The following is a 22,068-nucleotide window of genomic DNA, read 5'->3' as shown; positions in this document are numbered from 1 at the left end:
GTCGATCCATTTTTGGAAAACCAGTTTGGAATTCCTTTTATACGAGAGACATAATAACACACTATTAAAATAATCTGTACGTGTTTTAATGTAGATACATGCGTTTTTGCTAAACGTTTTTTTTTTTTTTTAACTTCCGCAATAATATAATCAACCAAAACAATGTATTACAGCTCTGAAAACTGTATAGGTACATACATATTTCACTAATTTTTTCTATATAAGGTTAAACATTCAGAAGATGAATTGTTTACCTACATTTTAAAGTATGGTAAAAATTGCCAATGCTGCAGTGTACAAATAATAATCATGTGGATAAAATTGGAATTGTTAATGCTTTTTACATTTTAATTGAAACCATAAAATAAACCACTTAGTTTAGTAGTTTATCATGAAAACAGCCGATGTTATTTGGTATCAGATTGCTTTTAATTTATCCTTTGATTTACTTTTAAAGGTAATTAGAATATAATTCCCAGTCGAAATTAATTGAAATTTCCATAAACTATAAATTATAATAATATATGTATGCCTGTAGCTTGTATATAATATTAATTTCAGTCTTTGTTACTGGGCCAAACGTTCTGCACAATTAGTAAACATATCTGTATATTGTATTATAAAATGATAATATTATACTCGACATGTAACTTTAAACACACTACGTTTATAATATCTAATTAAAACTGAATAAGTGATTTATTATCATTTATCGAATACAAATATATATTATGTTTTTAAATATTAGTAAAATATGTTGTTAGTATTTACAGATACTTAACATATATATTTTTTAATGCGAAATTGATATAGCTGCTTTACGTATAGTTTATTTTATACTCAAGATAATTTGAATTAATAAATAACTGTGCAATTAGACAATTTGCTGCTGTATAAACGTTAAATGCACAATATTGAATTAATTGATAAATTCTATCTTTATTAACTATTATTCTTTCTATATTTTTAATGTTTTAATTATTATTATCGTTATGTAATATTGTTAGTTTATATTTATATATTTTCCTTGTGCTGTTATGATTTTCATCTGTTCGGTTGAAAAAATCGAAAAACGATCGAATATTTTATCAACCGACAGACATGTGTATACACTTGTAAGTCGTGTGGGAGTGTCCCTATAAAATATAAATAACTCGACAGTCATTCGCTTACTTAGGGTAAATAAGTTCACTCACGCATCATGGATTCAATTTGTCTTTATTTGTTGTAGTCAAATTATTTAGTGTTTTTATTTGATAGATGACTTTTTAATGTTGATAAAATACAATATTTTTAATTTCTCCGGCCTTGATGATAAAGTCTAAATTAATCATGGTAGGTATACATTAATAAATGTGACATAGTTTTATAATATTGACAATTTTTTAGTTTAAACAAAAAGTTTTATAATATTTTATTCAAAAATAAGTTTGTAGTAATAATTTATTACTCATCTGTTCAAACACCATTTTGTTTTTATTATATAGTGTGTGGAATGTGGATACATCAATATATTTTTCTAAAAAACTAATTAACCTGAATTCATCAATAAATTGTTTTATCAATTGTGTATCAATCAATTTTATAAGTTATTATTGCTATTGTTTTCAATTGTACTTTTAATTCGACTTTCTGCTCCATCCATTTACATAATTATGTTTAATAGTATGCAATAATATTTCTAAACATAAAATGTAATCTTTGCCTTTTATTTCTTCAACCCAATAATGGTAGTTTTTACTACCTATTTATTGTTCAATTATTGAACATTGTGGCTTTTAGAATAATAATTGTTATATAACATAATAATAACATTAATTACTAATACCTACTTAATGTAAGCAATTTAATATTATAAACATTCTGTACTCAGTGCAGAGACACAACACGCATGCTAAAGGTCGAAAGGTTTATTACTTCTTTATATCAATTAATTAATTTATTAATGTATGCTGCGATAGCAGTGTTGTGTTATATTAGCTTTATGCAATCGATCAAAAACAAAATAGTTGTATTATATATTATTATATACCATCAATAAATAGAAACATTCAAACATATTATTATTAGATGATGGTCTTTGAATGCATCCCGTTAGGCCGATTTGAAATATTATTGATATTATAGTAATGACAATAACAACAATAATACTTAGGTACGCACGTAGGAATAGGACATAGATAATACATTGTGCACGATAGTAAAGGCTGGCACGCAGTAGAAAATTATAAATTTATAAACATTGTCATGGTCATGCGATGCGTACCGCCGCCACACGCTTTCTCTCGATTTTAACGCATAGTGCATTTTATAATACGCAATAAGTTAAATAACTTCCTTTCTAAAAATAAAATAGTAAAATATTAAAACGTATTAGGTTTAGGTAAAATACCGTTATATGTATTTATTTATGTATTGATCCAGATATGCTTGGCGACTTATTATTTGATGTTTTCATTATAGAAGGTGTAATATAGTTATTATTAAAGATGGCTGCAAATTTTAATAGTTACCTGCGGACACAACAACATTTCGATTGTTTGTCTGTTGTTTTTATATTGATTTTTCCGAAATATTTTCATTTTTAAATTAATTTTTGTTTTTATATAAGACACATCACCTATTTGGTTCCTATGCAGCATCGTACCTATGTTATTGATTTCCCTGAATTATTATGAGAATATAAAATTTAAGTCCACTTAAAAAACGCCGGAATTCAGTGGTAGGTATTATAGCCGGTATAGGTAGTTAATTTAAGTCAAGCATATCATTATAATTGCATCATAATTTATAATATTAGTAACGAAGCTTGATTCATCAAAGATATCGTTTTTATTTTTAAATATTTTCAGATGCTTACAAGAAAATCGTACCCCGCTTTAAAAAGAAACATAATAATATTATATAATTTTTTCGTTTACTAATAAATAATTTGTAAGACGAGCCTTTGGTATTCTGTATATATAAAGAGAATTCCGAATATTTTGCATTCAAACTGACGATGTACAACAATCTTAAAGGTTAAACGGGTAAAATATTGATTCTCCGAACTGATGTTTGAAAAAAAAAAAAATTACATCAGAAGTCGATACTTTTCCGGAATTCCATGGTACATTTACAAATGAAAAATATTATATTATACATGTTGGCACGCTGCATATTATAATAACATTGTAATCTAAAACAAGAATTCGACGACCTTGTAGTCGAATGTAGGGCATTTTTCGTGATCGCGTGGTACGAAATGATCTCCTTTGACTATATACAGAACGAAATCATTCGAAATAACACCGCGAACAATGATAATAATAATATATGAAAATAAATAATAATATTGCTCGCGTATATACTATATATTACAATATAATATTATGATTGAACGTTCGCGATTCAGCATCGTCTTCATTCCACTTACTCCGTTCGGTTTGATTTGTTTATGAAATAATAATAATGTACGAAATACATAATAATATTATAACATTCGCGATCCGTTTAGAAAACGTAGGCAACGATTCTCGGTATAACAGCGCTGCAAAATCCTGTGCAGTGGCATAGGCGGGTATTCGAAATTGGTGGGTGGAGGATTGCAGTATTAACGATAAGGAAAATCACAAATTCGACTTTACTTAATATTTCATCATACACGCATAAGAAATAGACGCGTAACACAATATTTTGTTTTTTAGTCTCCTTTGAAAATTGTGACAATAATTTTGACACAACTTAAATTTTATTTTGTTGATAAAACATGCATAGCCACCGTACAGTAGTCTCAATATTGACCTGCAGCAGACAATAACGTATGATGCAGGTGAGCCTAAATTATATGACCTATATTATGACGAGCTGGACGAACGAAAAATGAATTAAATTCCATGTATATATATGTACTGTTCCCGTACCTCTGAGCCGATAAATGAGCTCCAAAAATATCCGTCTGCACTGGGCCTAAATCGGCGGCGGCGGTGATGCAGTCTGCAGTGCGCGACATCCGTGTTTGGTGTGATATTATTTTTAAATATTGTATGTGTATGTAATGAATAATGATATGTATATTATATATACCTCCTTTGCCGAGGAGGTCCGTTTCAAGAATCCCGTGCGCTTTTGTTCTATTCGTTATTCGTATCGAGATATCTTTATTATAATAAAAATTAATAGAAAAAAAAAAAATATTGAAAAATAGAACGAACACAGCGAGTCAATCAATTTGCAGACATTGACAATGCACACGTCGCCTATACAGAAGAGGTGGTGGCTGATGCAGCAGTAGCGGGTGTTCGCGCCGCACATGCCAATTTGTTAATTAATTTAATGTTCAATTAGAGGTGCACCACTCGTATGCCATAATATTGTACTGGATATCTGCTATACGCGTGGCAACATAATATAATACCGCGTGGATCGACCCGAACGGGAAATTAATTTAATTTTTAGTTTAACGTAAAACATAATATAATATAATATTACACACCGCATACCATATTATACATAATAGGTATCTGTCGGTGAAAGCATCACTAATATTATTTCGTCAACAACAGTACTTATTTATACTAAATTATACATGTACATATAATATTATGTGCGCGTGCAGTTTATGTACGTCGTACGTGTAGGACGTGTAGGTAGTAGGTACACGTATAGTTATATATAGGCGGATACCATATTTTATATTATATTCCAAGCAAAAGTTTTCACCACGCCACATAGTTGGTACAGCGAACCTAAAAATGTTCACGTCTCTCGTTTGGGATTTGAAAGTTTTTTTTTTTTAATAATTGTTATTTTCGTCCCATTGAAAAATTAATTAATAAATAATTAATATATGTCAACATTATCATAATTTTGACGAATTTGTTTTCGTGGTTATCATCACCACTCGATTCACTCTCCTGATTAAAAAAAAAAAAACGCCACGATTTACAGTCAATTATATAATAATATTATTAAAAAGTGAGGTTACAATATTAATTATCGTTAAGTTTCTTTTTGTCTTTAGGTTTTTTTTTTTAGCAATCAAAAGCGTCCCACCAAATGTGTATTTATCGTTTTCCAGTCACTGCAGGAGTTTAAGCTGATTGTAAAATTGTACTTTACGATGGCTACATGTACGCATGGGGAGGAGGGATATAGTTTGTGCACTACCTACCGAAAAAGTTTGTTTGCACGTTCTCATCGTAAAAAAAAATAAATAAATAAAACGTTCTTTAAACATTGAATTGAAACTCCAATAAATCCAAACTCATTACGGTTATTTAAGATTATATTATACTGCAATCTATATTGTATATAAATATATTTTTAAATTATAAATTCGTCTGATGTACAAACGTGAATACGAATTACTGAAAATCTTTTCCACAATGAATTGAATCTTGAAAATGGTATATTATGCTGTCAAGTATTATTACTATAGCTTATACAGTATATTAATATTAATTGTCGTATTTTTATGAAGAAAAAAACTGAATACGAATAACCAGTTGGAATTTTTTAATTATACAATTGAAGAATGTTAGACAAATAAATTGCTTGGAAATTGAATTTATTTTTATTCCATGGCTTTATTTTAGTATTATTTATGTAAAAAAAAACTTGTATTATTTACACGTTCCTGCTGCACTGTAATATAATTTATTTGCATATAGATTTACATATGCTGCTGTGTATGAAATACATTTACATTTTTATGAATTATTATACATTAAGTAATATGATTTATAGTAAATAAACACTTAATTCAACATTTTAAGTTAAAATAAATATTTAAACATTGAAAAGAACCGAATAACAACATGACTTTAGCAGCATGATAATTATATTTGCTGAATAAAGACGTTTTCTCAGTCCGGATTAAATAGGTCAGTTTATTAAATTAAAAATAATGCATCAACCGTGTACAATAATTGTATTTTTATTCTTGACTATACACACTCCGTGGTATCAGAGCGATAATAAACCTTCGGAACAATAATGCGCTATTACTTTCAAGTGAATAAAATTCACTGCAATAGTGTAATGTAAAACTTTTCGACTTGGCTCCATAAAATACATTATATAATATTTTGATAAAATAGAAACGGAAGCTATGTTGTATAATATTATATAGGGCTATATTATGAATTTGTTTATATATATGTTTTTAGTAAACTCTTCCATATTGCACTATGATTATAATCAAATGAAAAAAATTCATCAAAATCCTTGACCCAAATATTCATAGACAACAATCGCGATGTTCAAAATGTTGTACACTATTAAATTATACGGGTAATGCGTATAATGCATTTAATATTTTTAGTTGCAGCGCGTACTATAGTTTGGAATTCAAAACTTATATCCTATTGGGAGGTGGTGGACGGTCGGTGATTCGAATTTAACAAAATTTAAACTCAATTTGTATAAGTGCCATTTTATTTACCGTATAATGAACGACAAAGAAAAACATACAAATCATTTTTATCTTTTGGGATTCGTCGACAAGCTAATTAAATCACATTAGTTACCGTCAAAGAATTGGCCTCGTTTCAATTGCATAACACACCGAGATAGTTTTAAATTCACACACGCACGCACACACTCGCGCACGCACACACACACACCAAATGTTATCTGATTTAAACGGCTCAGCAGATATATTAATTGAGAAGAATACAACTAATTCAGTCGTGTTACCCACGTCTACAACTAGCTTTAATAATCTGTCAGAAAACATGACTCGTAATGGCGGCTTGGTTGATTGCTTTGTTTAAACAAGATATTATAATAACAACGAAACCGTATTTTAGGTATTCGTTAATAACCATATTAATAAAATCACATTGGTTTTAAATTATTATTGCCATCATATTGTGTTTAGTCGACGGTGACGTATACTACGCACAGGTATATTACGCGCACAACTAAAGTAGTATTATAGTTACGAAAACTATCATCTACCATTGAAACCGGTCAAGGTCTTTTTCGTCGATTAAAATGCAACAATAAATAATAATAATAATAACATCAATACTGCAACAACCGTCCAACATGATGGCTGATATTCTACAAGTTACAATTTTTTCACATATAATTTTGATTATAATATTCACTCTGTTTCGGTCATTCCCGAGCTTGATTCAATAATCGATCGTTATTTTATTTGATAAAACCAAATTTCGCGTTATTATATTTTCTTCAGAATAAAACAAATCAATGTGTGTCACGACGCCACGGTAAACATAGTTTGCATGAGTGAAAACGTCTCATTATCGTCTATATACGGCGGCGGCGACGGTATATTAACGACGGGGTCATGAAGTATCGGTGAAAGTATTTATTTTTATTTTTTTCAAACGTATTTTTTTACTCTATAAAATGTTTTATTTTTATTTTTATGAGTACTTTTGTTTTCGTATATAATACTCGCCAAATGCCTTTGATACATATTTTGAGTAGATTTATAATCCGTGGCAATAATTAACAATAATGACTTAAATAATAAAAAACTGCTGTATACTGCGTAAGTACTTATTTAAAAAAGTAAAATAAAAAGAAATATATGTGCGAAAGAAGACCGAGAAAATTGACTGTCGACATTTTTTTATGATACGCTTATCCTCGAAGTCAATGTAAAATCGTGAATCAATTATTATTAATCCCGCGCCGTAGGTAACCCACATATAGTACAATAGATAATATGTACCTATACAATTTGAACTATATTTTATGAAAAGTGAAAGTTTAAACATTAACAATTTTATATTTACCATCTATCATATATCATATATAATATATACCACATAATATATATGTACCGCATATATATTATTGTGGTATGATGGCTATTGAGAAGTTGACTAGATAGCTAGTATAACATCGTTGAAAACTGCAAAATTAAACTTGATTTTTTTACTCCCAATCGGGTACAACGTATATACGAGTATAAGAGAATTGTATGTAAGACAATCATCGTCAATATTTACTCTATCCTATCTCGTGTTTGTAAAACACTGTACGTCCCCCAGAAACTAAATTATATAGTGCGTTTGTATGATAAAAACATTTCTACATGCTGTATAATGTATAGGTACAGTGGGTAACGTCATATTTCAGTATGGTTTGCTCAGAAAACCGTGATTTCGCATAGATAATCCAAATTACGTAAACGGTGCTTCACACAACCCCTTTTTACCCTTAATTATTTAAACCTACACGAATTATGGTCGTTTCATGAATATTTTGCGTTATGTTTTCCGTATATTATGCACTTTATAGGTAATATAGGTACGAATCTTGGAAATGGAAATCGTTTGACGTCTAACAGGTTTTTTCACGATGAATCGAAATGTGTAACTATTATACCAGATATACCATTCCGGTTACTTATAATATAATATTATCATACAGTAATATTATAGGTACGCATATCGCACAAATCTATAAATATAAAATATTTTGATATTGGTTTCTAATAGGTTTATTGTTCGCTTAAAATTTGTAAATGTACAATTGATTCGTTTTCACAAAGCTTATTATTGAAAATATTGTATTTTTTATGCTATTTCAACATCAATGACGTAGTGCACACATATAATAAAACTACGTTGAAAGTAGAATTTCTGCACAATATTTTTTAATGTAAAATGTCTTCTATAAATAATAAATAACTATACTATAATACAGAAACCTTTTCATCTAAACTGAATTGATTATTGTTTGTTATTCTAACTTTGTACCATTTATACATTATGATTTACTGCAGAGTAGAAACCTATATGGTATATGTATGTGGTATATATACGAGTATAATGTATATAATATAATATATAAGCAGGTATATACGCTGAAACTAAGTGTGTGTATATATATATGCACATAATATCCTGTCTTTGTGAGCCACCATATTATGTAATGTATTATTCAATATTCATATATTCGCTATGTGAACTCCAATCATTTTTTTTCCTTCAAATTGGTAACCACATATTTTCAAGTTTGAGGTTCAATCGTATTACAGTTGTGTGAAATTGAATAGTCCTCACGACGACAGACACGGGTACCTATATAATGTATAATGTGTATTATGTACGATATGCGTATAATGTGGTATAATGTGCGTATACCTACCAATATATTATAATATAATGTATGCGCGTGGGACATGATTTAAAATCGTGATAATATTATAAGACCGATGTTTAAAAACGGCGGTCAATACGTACAACATCGGTAGAAAAACATTGAAACTACTTAACAGTTTTTTCACCTAGTAGAAACGAAAACGATATAGCAAAAGTATTTTATGCTGTGTTTTGATGTTGTGTTGTATATATACTGTACATAGTATAATATAATCAATAGGTAACAGTAATATATAATATATTTATCGATGAAAAAAAAATGATATGATTCGTCCAAAGCTATAGTCAGTCTGATGATGATATTGTGTAATATTGGGTATGCAATTCGTATCGGCAAACTTTAAAGCAACGTTGATATTATTGTACTTAACACCACTGCCGGCAAGAATAGGTTTCGAGTTGATTTCGTAATTATCTATATTATAATAAGCGATTTACATATCAGTGTTTATAGCAATTAAGCACTTGTGGCGTAGGTACGAATTTACTCTAAAACGCTATAACAGCTGGTATATTATTTTCAAGTGCATCGTTCATTTTTTTAAATCGACGTATTTCTCAATTTGAATATCTCCCCGTAGAAATACTTAACCGTGTATTAAAGTATATATTATTCTCATCGCGTATACATCGACGCACAAAATAATATTAAACGCGGTAGTCGCAATATACATAATAATATTATATATAGGTAGGTACCTATATTATATATATTATATCATATCGGTGCGTCTATTTGAAGGTTTATCGGCCACAGGTTCAATTCGATCCCCGTGAGGGTCACCGTCTGTGTTTCTATTATATATATATATATATATATATATATATATAGGTAGGTATGTCGGTATTCGGTTCGTTTAGCTTATTTTTTTATTTTTTTATTTTTTATTATCATTATCTCATTACTTTTTTTCTCCTCCGTGCGCTCGTTCTCCTCCTCTTTCTGTAACGCCGCCAACACTTACACTGTGTGGGCACACAAATACATGCTGCGCGCGTCTTGTGCAGTGTAACATGTATATAATACGCATCAGTGTTTTTCTTCGCATTGCACCGCTGTTGGATTTTTATTATTATTATAACTACCACTACCCGTCTGTATGGACACCGTATACACGTTTTACCGACGTCCTCGTCAGAACACTGCTGTTTAGTTTCATACGCATCATCTATATAGTCGGTCCAGGATGACATTATTATTATACGTAGGCATAATATCATCTGTCCCAATGACTGACGACTATATGTATACAGGGCGATTCATTTATATCCCACCGCAATAATGCAGTTGTTTGAAATCTGAATTTTGCAGAAATCACTGCAGGAATTACATAATTAATATTACATAATATTATTATCAAATTCCTATAAGATTGATTTGCACGCGATCGGATTGTCCCGCGAAGAACACAAACTTCAATTTTTCATATGAGAATCCCCATCTGATGCTTTTCTACAGTAAATTTACTCTAAACTATTGAAAGGATAATTTTTCTAAAAATATTGACGAACCGGAATGAAATTCCGAACGAGTAGTTTTTGAATTAAATAATCCTGCGTACTATTATACAGATCCATTGGAATTGGAAGATATGAGGGCTATGCGATGGCGATTGTAAATAATTTTAGAATTAGTATCAAACTATCAACTTTTATAATTGATTGTATGCGTCATAGTCCAAGAGAATAATTAACGCTATACAACACGTATTACATATTATCTATCTTATATTTTATTTAAAATTTTTAAGGATTTTTATGACATTTTAATACAGCTGGAAAACTACTCATTCGAATTTATAATTAGGCACAATTTATCAAAATGTTTAAAAAAATATTTATCAAATAATTTACAGTAAGCAAGAGGAAAATAGTTTGAGAAAACAGAAATTCGTATCACCACAGGACACTATCCTTAAGTAAGTAGTACAAAACATCTAGAGAATTCGAAAATAATAACTATATTATGGTCTTAAAGTTTATTTTAGAATATTTCAAAAGTCAGAATAAATTTTAATAAATGCATTATTAAATGAAAAAATAGAGTTGAACATTCTTGGTGAATCACTCTGTACATAATAATTTATTATTATTTTTAATAAATCTTCCGTTGCTATTTAGCCATATTATATACCTGTATATCGTATACTTGTATAGTATGTTGGGTGAACAAAATTTTGTGAATACCTAATGGCTATTTATTATTTAGAATGGTCGGTATGTTTTATGTTATCTTTATTCCATAAAATATTATTTTATACAGAATTCTATCTGCTGATATACCTATGCAGATCGATAGCATCAGTTCGATAGCACTAGTTCGATAGCATCAAGCGGTTTAACGAGTTCATCGCTATAAGCCACCCAAACTAAGTAGTCGTGAATATTATATATTATGATAATAATCGTTACATTATAGTTGGTTGTTTTAAATTTTTTTTTTGTTTCTTGGGCAATGTCAAAATATGTCTTGTTTGATTTTCAATAAATTGACAGCGTTTATTGTTTACTTGCTGAATCGTCCTTATTTCGCGGTTTTGCGTCGTATCTTAGTAATATATTATAAACAGTATATTATCTGAGTATTTTAAATTATTACTATAGTTAAATTATCATTTTAATTAAATCGATTATTATCATCATTGTTTATAAATAATATGCATTTATGATAATATTGTTTTCATGAATTCAACAAACATTCGAAGAAAATATTTACTGTTCAACTATTCTTTTGAAAACAAATAACGTAAAACAAAGTGTGATAAAGGACACTTAAATTTTTTTTCAACATTCCAAAGAAGTTAAAAATCGTCAAGACCAAGAGGCGTGTCGCGTGTCACATAATGGAGTCAGTTTATAGTTACCAGTAACAATGTTTCTTTTTTTATTTCTCACAATTCATTGCATTTCTGTTTTTATTCAATTACAATAGGTAGCTGATGTTTTCTTTTTTTGCTTTCTGCGAGACTACCATTTACTATTTTTTTAATTGTGTGTTACATAAATTAATGATATTGCTTTAGAAATATTATTTTAAATCGAATTGTGATGATAATTGTTCAAACCAATCCTAGAAAAATAATATTGATTACTTATATGATGTGTCAATGTATATAATATATATAGATACTTACCATACATCACTAATATTATATTATATATTTAAGACTTCAGTTATGTTTTCATGTGTAATATATTTAAAACTATACATTTACCTGCAATTCGTTAAACTACAAATAAAACGTAAATTACAAGACAAACATTACCTAGGTGGCTAGGTACGTATATATATGATATATATGTACATATATATATATATATTGTTTGCATTCGTAAATCGATAAGTGTAGATTGTAATAATTATAAAACAAAAAAATAATTTTCCGTACGCGTAACAAAGCAAATATGTAGATAATATTACCACCGTATACGGTATAAACATTGGCCATCGGCATACAAAGTGCACGTATTGCCTATTCGACAGCAAAACACATCCGCCATGAGTTAATATTTTCAATCTGCGAAAATGATCAATAGCTGTACACACCGCGTCGGCCAGACTCGTCACTACTGTTTAAACACGCGTAAATAATAATAATATCATATATACGTGATATTACTATATTTATAACTAAATGCAGATAATATATTATATATCTACTACTTTATGTCTATATATGACTATAAAGTATTATAAAATATTGTCGGTATATGATGGCGTTTTAAAATTAATGAATATTCGTTTATGGTATAGTCACAGGTATATTGTATTTTCCTGTTTTAGATCCAGAGCCTAACACACATATGGTTTTACAACGAACTATAGTGTTATTTTTTAAATAAAAATGTTTGTGCGTGACGTCACGTTTTGTATCAGTCAATTATTATTTGGTTCAATCTGCAATTTTCCAGGAGATGCTTTCTGGTTGCTAATTTGATCTAGACTACATGTGGTACTTTGGTGGTCATGAACAGAAAATTCCAAGTACCTACTTTATTTAATAATTGTGAAAAAGTTACAAAAACAGAAGGAAGACGAGAATATATTTTATCCGACTACATCAGTTTTCAACTAAATCTATTTTGCTTTTTTTTTCATTGCAATTCAAAAAGAAATAACAGTGTAATGACTTGAAATATTAACCAATTATTTAAATTAGCATTTTCGAAATGTTTTAGTCCTTTTAGAGCTCTTTAATATTTATAGACATTTGGAATTTTCTGCTTTTCTTCAATTTGTTTGTTGATAAATAAATATTCAATTTCGGTCCAAAAGTTTATGTATTATACAACGTTCCTCATTTTGTGTTCGTAAGAAATTTATGTAAAACAATTTAAAAAAATACAAATATAAAGTTATAATAATAGTTATCTTTTTTCAGCATAGGAAGTTTAAATGTTGATAAAATTGGGTATTCAAACATTCTTCAATCGATATTAGTTATTTTCCGGCAATTCCAGAAATATTAAGTGACTCGAAACTATTATAGAATGAATTAATGCTGATTAAAATGTTTTTTTATTTTTATTATTATTAATTAAAGGCTTCAAATACAAAGGTTTATTAGCCTACAATTAAAATGTTTATAACCATATAAATAATAACTAATTTAATAAAATATTTTGATTTATTTAAAGGTTTTTTACCAAGAACTGTTAATAAATATCATATTATACACAATACACTATTATGTGGTAGCCGGTAAGCATACCTACGCCGATATTAATTTAGTGCCTGATGTAAATTCAATATATGATTGGTAAAAATAAGTTCAACTTATCGAATTCAGAAAATACTACTTATTATTATATAATACAACTTAAACTATAATTTGAAACAGATGTTTTTTCTTCGGTAAGAATTGTTTTTTTATTGTACTTATGGGTATTTTATCACTGAATCCAAATACTTGACATTTGTCGCCACCATAAATAATTACAAAGTATGCAATATAGTATAGGTACACTCGAAAAGTTTAAACTATCGAGTAGGATTGTGGGTAATATAAACCTTCGGGCTACGGCCAAGCATTAGTTATATTTGGTATTTTACCTACGATAATTACGATTACATAATTATCATTATTTATGAAATAATATTTTAGCCAATATATAAATAATATTAATGCAAAACTGAGCGTTTATAGTATTAGGCCTTCGATGACAAGCGAATCACTTTATTTAATATCTACAGTTGTTAGTTTTTAAGCCTCGAATCAATGGCCCGTGTCGAATTGTATGAAAATCAATATAATACTATTAATGTAAGTTTAATAAAAAAAAGGCATTCAATAAGCATTGGAAAAGTTGTGAAATTCGAAAAATAAACAATATCGTTAGAATTAATTGCAAAATAACTTCGGTTTGATTGTGGCATGTGACAGAAAACAAATAACAAGGCGTATCCGATGTTGATTTTTAAATTTGCGAAACCGATAGGTACAGTATAATAAATAATTTAATAAAATAAAGTGGTCGATTATTATTTTATAATAATTTGAGATGGTTTTTGAACCCGCGAGGAATGTATTTTTTATGGGTTTTACAGTATTCTGTAACCTAACTATAGTTTTTTTGTTTCGTTTCACCTTTTTTTTTTTCGTAAACGCTTTCGGTCACCGGATAGGACGAGTATACTCCAAAAGTTTTGCGGAGGTAATCATCGCACACATCAGCTACTCCTTCACGGCTTCACACACCTATATATATATATACATATATTGATCGGAAATCATTCGTTTTCGGCTCGTTAAATGGCTTATAAACAAGCTTATATACATATTACTATTATTTTTATTATATATACAACACAAACTTCTCGCGTACACAGTCAACTAAACAAACATTGCAAAAACCATATACTTCATATATATATATATACATAAATATACACATTTTCATATGCATGTAGAATATTATGTTTGTTTTTACTTTCGTTTAAAAAGCCACTTTTCCGCGTGTGGTATTTCTCTTTAACTGCGCTGCCGCGCGCGTTGTTCGAAAATCTCATAAATAAATGTGATGTGTGTACAAGTATAATATGTTTATATTTCTCTACAATACCTCAACGAACGTGCCGAAATATAATAACGTTTGTCCTCTGCCCGTACGCGTTGTCTGCCGACAATACGACGATATATAGGTATGGTGGTGACGAAGTCTCCTCGACTGTATAGGTACAGTATATATATATAATACGCTATACATAATACATCGTAACCTCTCGCGAGTCATTCTCATTATTGTGTGCGTCCAAGGTTTCCAAACTATCTCTCTCTCTCTTTTGCTACACACAGTAAAATTTAATAAAAAAAAGACATATTTATGAGCATTAGTGCGTGTGTGTGTCACTATAGACGACGACGATATTGAATTACAACCGCGTGTATGTGCACCTATATACCATATATTATACGAATATAATAATCTACCTATATATAGTTGTTTCGTTGTATGTATACCGTGGTATGATACTGCAGCCATATTATAATAAATAATAATTTATTATTATTATTATACTATAATTGGCACTTTGGCAGTGGTGCGCGTGTATCTTATTATATTCGTGAGTGTGTCTCGCGACTCGACGTACAGTGCACCGTCATATACGTTTCACTTTGAGCCAATTTATATTGAGGTATTGTACTCATTAGTCTCAAATAGGTACCTATTTATCTACATGGCTGAAATAGGCATTTAATATCAAATCTGACGTTAAACGATTTTTCGTCGGCCAATTCCGAACGGAACGAGATATTATTATGGCTATATCATGTATTATACATACATAGAAATGGATATCATAATATTTTAAGTATAGTCGTCCTATAGTATTGACGAATTTTTTCGAAAATATAACTTTATCCTCTGGAGATAATTACTAAACGACGACACAATTATTGTTTTCTGTGTCGAATGTTTCGTTTAAACAATAATCGTTACGATCTGGCACAATATGTTATTCTTGAACTTGTCGGCCGAATAGGATCCTGCTGTCACTCCATTAAAATAGAAAACAGTCATGTTTTTTTTCGATAAATAAAATATTCATAATATAAATAACTTCTATTGTATTATATTGCCCGCGCGTCTGTGATTTTTTTCTTGTTTTCCAATCTTCGGCAATCTGCAGCAGTGGCATTATTATATTTGCGTTAATAATGACTACCGTTATTTTATAATAATAATAATAATATCGTCTTCATCTAGACTTAACCCACGTTTCGACAAAGGCACAGCTACGATTTCATTGTGTTTGGACTGCGTAAGCGTGAACAGTAATTCATCCGGAATCGTGTAAACTGCCATCGTTGTCGGCGCGCGCGCGTGTGTGTGTGTGTGTGTGTGTGTGTGTGTAACCATCGTACAATGCACCACATGTGAAAAGTCATCGTACGAGTCGTACCGTTGCGTTATAAATATTAAATAGAATGGGTAAATTTATAAACATGTTGATGATTTCGTTTCGAAGACAAATCGGTTAATACATTTCTCCTAATAATTAAAGGAGAATGTGTATGTAGACTTTAGCTGTATATATATATTTTTATATTATAATAACAGAACATATTCCAGTTACTAACCTAAACAATTTTAAACCACTTGAAAGCGAGACTTTACACTCAAGTGGTTTAAAAAAAAATATTAAATAGGTACGTTCGTTTGTTGTTTGGAAACAGCCACCACCCGGCCGACGACGTTTCGACTAACGATTTTCGTGACAAAATGAGTTTGCCACCGTTGTGTTTTGTTAAAAAGTAAACAAATTTTATAATTTACTGTATACGTAATATGTATACCCTACACTTACTTCAATATATTATAAACTTGTGTGGGAAAAGTTTATATATATATTTACGTATAGATATTACTAATATACTAGATACTTATGAATAAGTTAATAATTGTATAGTATACATCAATTACATCATTATTAGTATTTATTTAATAGTGACTAATAATTGAAAACTCTGAAGATAAAATAACTATTTCATACTATCCAACAAATGTATGATATTTTACTTGAAAGCAAACTAGTTTCTGAACTAGCGATGAATGTATTTTTTATATTTTCCGTATAAGTACTGTTATTATTGTTTGTTAGGTTTTACTTATTATGAAATCCAATAAGGCGATAACACCAGAATACTTTTAACTAACTGTATTTTGTTTGTATATAAATACAGTATTAATTTATGCATCAATGGTTTGTTAGAATATCCTGTCGATCCTTTTTTCTTTTCCAACAAACGAGTCCTATAAAATCAATATTGAATATAACCTTCTACCGTATAGGTACTGCATCATCCAGATAACGACGAAATGTTGAGTCTGTTTTGACATTTACTGTTCATATTATGCGTAAATAATAAATAGTATGTATACTGTATAGTATAAGAGAAAAAAGTCGATAAATCGATATAGGTATAGTATAATAATTGTGAAATCTGACAATATTAGACAAGATGCTTTCAATAAAAATGTTAAAAAGATTATATCGTTTTGGAAAAGTGTGATTATACCTGAGGTATATTTTATTGTGTGATATAGACGATATAGTCGGATATTTCAATATAATATTGTAATAGTTATCTTTCATAAATTATATAATTATTACAGTGGTGAGCTGTAGGGGTCCCGAGACCAAATTCTATGGGACAGGAGAGTGTAAAAAATCATTTCATACGCGCGTAGTGGAACAAATAGTTATTTATTTATCTATTTACTGAATATTACAACACATTTTTTTTTTAAAGCCTTTTTCATTGAACTTGGATATTGTTTTTCTGTGTGTGCACTTTTTAAAATGACTAATAATTTATCATTAAAATATTTATGTAATATGACATTTATAGATGCACTTAGAGTTTCGCTCATTAAATAGTATGAATAGTACAAACTTTGATATATTTTCACTAGGTAATTTTACAATTATATTCATAATTTTTAAGGACAATAATAGCTGCTATGTATGATGTTTACAATATACGATTAGAACGCAAATTATTTGAGGGATAGAAGGGAGTCTCTTCCTCACTCATTATGTTTTTATGTAGGTAGGTAAAAAATATTTTTTATACTTTCCTCTTCTTCCTTGCAAAATAAATTACTCCAATTCAAGCTACAACAGCTTTTTGGTCAATTTACAATATTTTTATGGGAACCACGAGGTTGGCATATAACAATTATTAAATGGTGTAGAATATATAGATCATCGTATAAAAATAATATAATGGTTGATTCGGTTGCAACTCATTCCGGACTAAAATATAATCAACGCAAACACGCCGCAGACTATGCGATTGCTTTAACGACGACGGGTCTTTATTCGCAAAGACATTGTAAAAACATAATGCCCCGACATAGTACATAATATATTATATCGCTATAATACGTCCTGTACGCGTAATCTAAAAAGCGATAAACAAATACCTCAACCTACCTATACTATATAATATTATAACACTGTATACTTGAATGTAGATACTAGATACCTACTTGACTTAAATGCATGTATACCCGCACGAGTGCCAGTGTAAGCGATCAATCGACGAGTATCGACGTCGAAAAATATTTAACGACACTGGTAGGCACTTGCAGGCTTATGAACCGTGCAAGTATAATATGAAACATTCAAAATAACTATTATAATGTTAAAACGCGACCGATATTGAATATATTATAATAACAATATCGAGGAATAAAAATAATTGTGTATTTTAAATAAAAAACGTATGATTAAATAAAGGTTGTCATTTTGTTGAGCACCCACGAAGAATATTAGCTTATAACCTCACCACATGTACCCCTCCCCCCTCACCACACACGCGGACACGCCGTATATATACAATATATATATATATATATATAATGATAACGCCGTCTGCTCTCTTGTTTTATAATATTATCTTTATTGTTTTAAACATGCACCTATTGGTCAGATATAATATAGATTAATAGCCTTAGTCTCGGGCAACAGTGTCAGTGCAGTCTATATTCTACCTACACTATTTAGCGTTATGAAGGTATAATATAATGGACACCTATTGCTAAATATATATATATTATATAACTTATACTCTGTGCATGTACAATACGTACATATTATATGCATTTTTATTGCTGCCCCGCAATGGGTGCTTTACCGCGTGCGCTAAACAATTACCTACATAAGTCATATATATAATATGTATATAGGTGATACACTGATATAATTAGTAGGTAACTGATGTTGATGCCGTGTTGAAATATTACCACAGAATGATACAATACAGGTACGTTCGTCGGCGGACTATTTAATTATAGCGTTTAGGATTAATCAAGTTTCGCCCAGGTACCTTGTTTTGGGTCGTTTATTGTAATTTTACTTTTTTCCAGTAGAGGTATAAACCAAAAATATTCCGCGGAACTATAATTTTGCTTCGAAGTATCGAGCAAATAACGACATTTACATAATGAAAAATATCATCCATAAGGCGCACCGTGTCCATTTCAAATCTTTAAAACGAAACAATCATTATAATATCATTTTATTATTATGTGCAACGGGTTGCGATTATTGTTCGTATTGTACACCTACGACGGATATTTTGTCGAATGATGAATGATCTTGACATTTCATAGTCACATCACTCGAGTCCGATTAATCACAATAGTCCAAAATCAACAGACAATGCGCATTCATACTAAGCGTAATATTATTATAATATGCCTACTAAACATAATAATAATAATACATTAAATACTATAAGTAATGTATAATAGGTACTTAAAAAATATTTGTTTTCGAATTTCCATACTTTGTGTTGTACTCACTACACGATAACGTCGACGACAATTATTAAACTACTATTACTACTACTACTATTAATAATAATAATAATATTTAATTTCGTTATCGATTATTATTATTATTTAAATTTTTGTCGGCATGGGCTATAGGTGTTGTATATTATATAGATAATAATATTACGTGAAAAAGTTTTGCTCTCGTAATGAGGTAATACACACAAACACACACACTCACGGTACGCATTGTTACAACGTCGACGTGTACACAATCATCGGTGGAACAAGGTCAACACGTCGTCCATGCCCGTGTGTGTGCGTAGACAATATTATGATGAATTACAGTCACTTTCGTCGCCGCCGCCGCCGCCGCCGTCGTCGGATACGCACACGCGTGCGCGCACGTTACCAGTATAATGTTGTATGAGGAGAATATACCACTTCCGGTTTCGACCAAGTCGGCTTACAAGGGCGCCGTGTGCTCGTGTGTGCATGCGTGTGCAGGTGATATCGTCACTGTCGCAGAGCAGCTCGTCCCGTATATGTGTGTATTGCCTATATTATGATATTATAATATTATTTTATGGTTATGTGGGCGCGAGCTGCTGCTGTATAGTAATAGTTGCAGGCGTGTAGGGTGCACAACGTGTGTGTTGTATTATGTTGAACGAAGTCGTGACCGGAGCGGTGGAGTGGTTGTCGCGGTTCAAGCGGAGTGGGGTGGGTGTGATACAGGTTTGGCGGCGGGCTCCGGGGTGCGGGAAATTATATCCTTCTTTGTCACGAATTTTCGTATGATATATAATATACATATATATTATTATTATTATTATTATTATATTCCGACATAATGTTATTATTATTATATTATTACGAAGTTGTTATTTTCTACGACCGTTTTGACAGATTTCGACTAGATATTATACTTTCACGCGCGCTGTTAGGTCTCGGAAACATAATAATATCGTCATCGTTATACATAAAATTAATGATTTTTTTTTTTCTTATGTATATGTAATATATTTGGAAAAAAGCTTTAACTACATAGGCTTTTAGTGTTCCTCTGAATCAACTTAATATTTGAACAAAGTAGGTATTAATAATATACATTAAATATTGATGGACTATTTTTTAATATTATTTTATATGTATTTATTAGATAGCCTCTCGTGAATCGCTGAACATTTGTGGTCGTGGTATCGAGCAAACATTTTATTTTTACTACATTATATCGGAGAGACTTAGATATGAGTTTGACTAAGCTGTTGGCGATAAAATACAGTATTATATTATGATAAAGCGTTTGGCGTAATAATAGCATACAGCATTATGAAAATGATTATTCATTAATTATTTATAAGCTGAATCAAAGGTTTTTGATAAATAAATCGCTTTCAAGTAATACATACTAAACGCAAATTGAATAGACGAATAAATGAGTTTATTGGCGTGTTTAGGTATATATATATATAACAAGTGATGTATGCTGTGTACGCATAAAACTACTAAACGAACTACCGTGACTAATAATGTGAGTTGGTAATTTTAATATTTCAAGGTTATAGATATCAAGATCATTTAATAACTATATCTGTATATTATACGGTTTTGCGATTTTCTAATATTTCCTACATAGTATATAGATTGTACAGCGATTTTAAATTGAACGTTGAGACATTGATGTGTCACTGTTTTACAATATAATATGTATAACACTGAAAAACGCAATGATTCAAGACATTGCATGTATACATGAGTTACACTTATTTTATTATTATTCAACTGTATACATCCGCAGCTGTACAACTGAAGTGTTGTAAAATCAAATGTGTAATAATAATAGTTTCTTTTTTACCTTAATACCTTTTTTTTTGTTGTTTTAATTTCATATTATTTCTCATAATATATCCTATTCTTTCCTTAAACGAGTAATTTTTATTGTTTTTATCGATTCGTTATCGGAAATATCCAATGCGTAATGTGTTTGGTAGTTAATATATTTATCGTTTCGATGTTGCGATTTGAATAAAATATTAATATAAACTGCGTTATAATAGCTGTTTGAACTGTACACGATAAGATGTATAGCGCAACAGCTACTGAATGGTATTGTTAACGAAAATATCTAATATTATCATAAACATAATATAATGTG

This window comes from Diuraphis noxia, unplaced genomic scaffold, assembly GCF_037042655.1.
Source record: "Diuraphis noxia isolate RWA-SAM2 unplaced genomic scaffold, SU_Dnox_SAM2 contig0004, whole genome shotgun sequence".
NCBI lineage: Eukaryota > Metazoa > Arthropoda > Insecta > Hemiptera > Aphididae > Diuraphis > Diuraphis noxia.
Note: the sequence above shows the minus strand (reverse complement) of the source record.